The sequence below is a fragment of the Arachis ipaensis genome, chromosome B3 (assembly GCF_059453495.1).
Source record: "Arachis ipaensis isolate K30076 ecotype BB chromosome B3, ASM5945349v1, whole genome shotgun sequence".
In the NCBI taxonomy this organism is placed as follows: domain Eukaryota; kingdom Viridiplantae; phylum Streptophyta; class Magnoliopsida; order Fabales; family Fabaceae; genus Arachis; species Arachis ipaensis.
Window position 1 is genome coordinate 27,864,318 of NC_142438.1, and position 4,435 is coordinate 27,868,752.

A 4,435-nucleotide genomic window follows, 5' to 3' on the forward strand; every position below is an offset into this window, starting at 1 on the left:
ATGGTCCCATGAAATCTATGCCCCATACGTCAAACAACTCAATCTCTAAGATTCCTTGTTGAGGCATTCTGTGACCATGAGGAAGGTTGCCAGCCCGTTGGCAACTATCACAATTACGGACGAACTCCCTAGAATCTTTAAAGAGAGTCGGCTAGTAAAAGCCACTTTGGAGTACTTTAGCGGCTGTCCGCTCACCTCCCAAGTGTCCTTCATAGTCAGAGCTATGGTAGTGCCATATAATTCTCTGTGCCTCTTCTTCAGACACACAACGTTGGATTATTTCATCCGAGCATCTCTTAAAGAGATATGGCTCATCCCATAGGCAATATTTCGCATCATGCATGAGTTTCCGGGCTTGCTGCCTGGAAAACTCTTTGGGAATGAACCATATAGCATTGTAGTTTGCAATGTCTGCAAATAAGGTACTGTCCGGATGGCATAGAGTTGCTCATCTGGAAAAGTTTCGGATATGTCAGTAGAGGGAGAGGAAGTGCCTGCTACTAGCTCAATCTGGGACAAGTGGTCAGCTACCTGATTCTTTGTCCCTTTTCTGTCTCTAATTTCTATATCAAACTCTTTCAGGAGTAATACCCATCTTACAAGTCTGGGTTTAGAATCCTGCTTAGTGGGTAGATACTTTAGAGTAGTAATGAGCGGATAATTTATACACTTTTTGGCATTGTTTTTACATAGTTTTTAGTATAATTTAGTTAGTTTTTAATATATTTTTATTAGTTTTTAAATAAAATTCACATTTCTAGACTTTACTATGAGTTTGTGTGTTTTTCTGTGATTTCAGGTATTTTCTGGCTGAAATTGAGGGACTTGAGCAAAAATCAGATTCAGAGGCTGAAGAAGGACTGCAGATGCTGTTGGATTCTGACCTCCCTGCACTCAAAATGGATTTTCTGGAGCTACAAGAGTCCAAATGATGTGCTCTCAATTGCGTTGGAAAGTAGACATCTAGGGCTTTCCATAAATATATAATAGTCCATGCTTTGCCCGAGTTTAGATGACGCAAACTGGCGGGAATGATGGAATGAAGACAGCAGGAAAGCAGAGGTTCAGGTAGAACGAAAGCATCTCTATACGCTTATCTGAAATTCTCACCAATGAATTACATAAGTATCTCTATCCTAGTTTATATTTTAATTATCAATTCTCTATAACCATCTGAATCCGCCTGACTGAGATTTACAAGGTGACCATAGCTTGCTTCAAGCAGACAATCTCCGTGGGATCGACCCTTACTCACATAAGGTTTATTACTTGGACGACCCAGTGCACTTGTTGGTTAGTTGTGCGAAGTTGTGACAAAGTGTGTGAATTACGTTCTGAGCACCAAGTTTTTGGCGCCGTTGCCGGGGATTGTTCGAGTTTGGACAACTGACGGTTCATCTTGTTGCTCAGATTAGGTAATTTTATGTTAATTTTAAGCTTTTTGTTTTTATTCTTTTTATTTTCGAAAAATTTAAAAAAAAATAAAAAATAAAAAAAATTTAAAAATAAATTATTCTATGTTCTTCAGAATTTTTAAGAAGGAATTCTGGAATTTCATGGGAAATGTTGAATCTTGGCTGGCTGTAAAGTCATGTCTAAATTCTTTTGGACTGAGACTTCTTCTTCACATGCTTGAACTATGTATGCTGAAGCTTGGCTGGCCATTGGCCATGTCTAGTGTTTTGGACCGGAGCTTTCACTGAAAGCTTGGCTGGCTAGTAAGCCATGTCTAATTCCTGGACTAGAGCTTTAGACTAACATTGCATGATTCCTGGAATTCTCATTAAAAATTTTGAAATCCTTATTTTTATTTTTCCAAATAATTTTCGAAAAATACAAAAAAAATTAATAAAATCATAAAAAAACAAAAAATTTGATGTTTCTTGTTTGAGTCTTGTGTCAAATTTTAAGTTTGGTGTCAATTGCATGTTTTTAAAATTTGTGCATTTTTCGAAAACTCATGCATGTGTTCTTTATGATCTTCAAGTTGTTCTTGACAAGTCTTCTTGTTTGATCTTCATATTTTCTTGTTTTGTGTCTTTTCTTGTTTTTCATATGCATTTTCAATTTGTTAGTGTCTAGAGTTTGAAAATTTCTAAGTTTGGTGTCTTGCATGTTTTTCTTTTCTTAAAAATTTTCAAAAATAAGTCTTGATGTTCATCTTGATCTTCAAAGTGTTCTTGGTGTTCATCTTGACATTCAAAGTGTTCTTGCATGCATCATGTGTTTTGATCTTGAATTTTCATGTTTTGAGTCATTTTGATGTTTTTCTCTTTTCTCATTAAAAATTCAAAAATAAAAAATATCTTTCCCTTTTTCTCTCTTAAATTTTCGAAAATTTAGTTTGATTTAGTCAAAAAGTTTTTAGATTTAATTGTTTCTTATGGGTCAAATCAAATTTTCAATTTAAAAATTCTATCCTTTTCAAATCTTTTTCAAAAATCAAATCTTTTTCATTTTTTTCTTCTTTCATAATTTCGAAATTTTCAAAATTTATTTTCAAAATCTTTTTCTTATTTCTATTTCATATTTTCGAAATTAATGCTAACAATTAATGTGATTAATTCAAAAATTTTAAGTTTGTTACTTGCCTAGTAAGAAAGGTTCAATCTTTAAATTTTAAAATACGATCTTTTTTGTTTCTTGTTAGTCAAGTAATCAACTTTAATTTTCAAAATCAAATCTTTTTAATTTTTTTCAAATCTTTTTCAAAATAAATTTCAATCACATCTTTTTCAAAATTAATTTCAAAATCTCTTCTAACTTCTTATCTTTTCAAAATTTGATTTTCAAATCTTTTTCAATTAACCACTTAACTTTTTGTTTGATTCTTATCTTTTTCAAAACTACCTAACTAACTCTCTCCCTCTAATTTTCGAAAATCCCTTCCCTCTTTTTTAAAATTCCTTTTTAATTAACTAATTGTTTTAAATTTTAATTTAATTTAATTTAATTTTTCTGTTTTTAAACTTTCGAATTTTAACTTTAAATTTAAATTAAAAACAAAAATATTTTTTCTTTTCAATTATTTTCGAAAATTCTTCTCTCTCATCTCCTTCTAATTATTTATTTATTTACTAAAACTTCTCTTCTTCTAAAAATTCGAACCCTCTTTTTCTCCTGGTGTTCGAATTTCTCTTCTTCTATTCTTTTCTTTTTCTACTCACATAAAGGAATCTCTATACTGTGACATGGAGGATTCCATATTTTCTTTTCTGTTTTCTTCTTTTTCATATGAGCAGAAACAAGGATAAGAACATTCTTGTTGAAGCTGATCCTGAACCTGAAAGGACTCTGAAGAGGAAGCTAAGGGAAGCTAAAGCACAACTCTCTGGAGAAAATCTAACAGAAATTTTTGAAAAAGAAGGAGACATGGCCGAAAATAATAACAATGCAAGGAAGATGCTTGGTGACTTTACTGCACCAAATTCCAATTTACATGGAAGAAGCATCTCAATTCCTGCCATTGGAGCAAACAATTTTGAGCTAAAGCCTCAATTAGTTTCTCTGATGCAACAGAACTGCAAGTTTCATGGACTTCCATCAGAAGATCCTTTTCAGTTCTTAACTGAGTTCTTGCAGATCTATGATACTGTTAAGACCAACGGGGTTGATCCCGTGGTCTACAGGCTTATGCTTTTCCTTTTTGCTGTAAGAGACAGAGCTAGAATATGGTTGGACTCTCAACCTAAGGATAGCCTGAACTCTTGGGATAAGCTGGTCACGGCTTTCTTAGCCAAGTTCTTTCCTCCTCAAAAGCTTAGTAAGTTTAGAGTGGATGTTCAAACCTTCAGACAGAAAGAAGGTGAATCCCTCTATGAAGCCTGGGAGAGATATAAGCAACTGACCAAAAAGTGTCATTCTGACATGCTTTCAGAATGGACCATCCTGGATATATTCTATGATGGTATGTCTGAATTATCAAAGATGTCATTGGACCATTCTGCAGGTGGATCCATTCACCTAAAGAAAATGCCTGCAGAAGCTCAGGAACTCATTGACATGGTTGCAAATAACCAGTTTATGTACACTTCTGAGAGGAATCCTGTAAGTAATGGGACGCCTCAAAGGAAGGGAGTTCTTGAAATTGATGCTCTGAATGCCATATTGGCTCAGAACAAAATATTGACTCAGCAAGTCAATATGATTTCTCAGAGTCTGAATGGATTGCAAGCTGCATCCAACAGTACTAAAAAGGCATCTTCTGAAGAAGAAGCTTATGATCCTGAGAACCCTGCAATAGTAGAGGTGAATTACATGGGTGAACCCTATGGAAACACCTATAATCCCTCATAGAGAAATCATCCAAATTTCTCATGGAAGGATCAACAAAAGCCTCAACAAGGCTTTAATAATGGTGGAAGAAACAGGTTTAGCAATAGCAAGCCTTTTTCATCATCTACTCAGCAACAGACAGAGAATTCTAAGCAGAATC

At 34.1% G+C, this 4,435-nt stretch overlaps 1 non-coding gene across 1 annotated transcript; it reads right to left on the reverse strand.

Annotated features, from left to right (window-relative positions):
* Positions 1-3,765: 3,765 nt before the first annotated feature.
* LOC148570141 (small nucleolar RNA R71) lies at positions 3,766-3,869 on the reverse strand. The gene has a single exon (XR_015908738.1). It is a non-coding gene; the product is annotated as a small nucleolar RNA R71 (small nucleolar RNA).
* Positions 3,870-4,435: the final 566 nt, after the last annotated feature.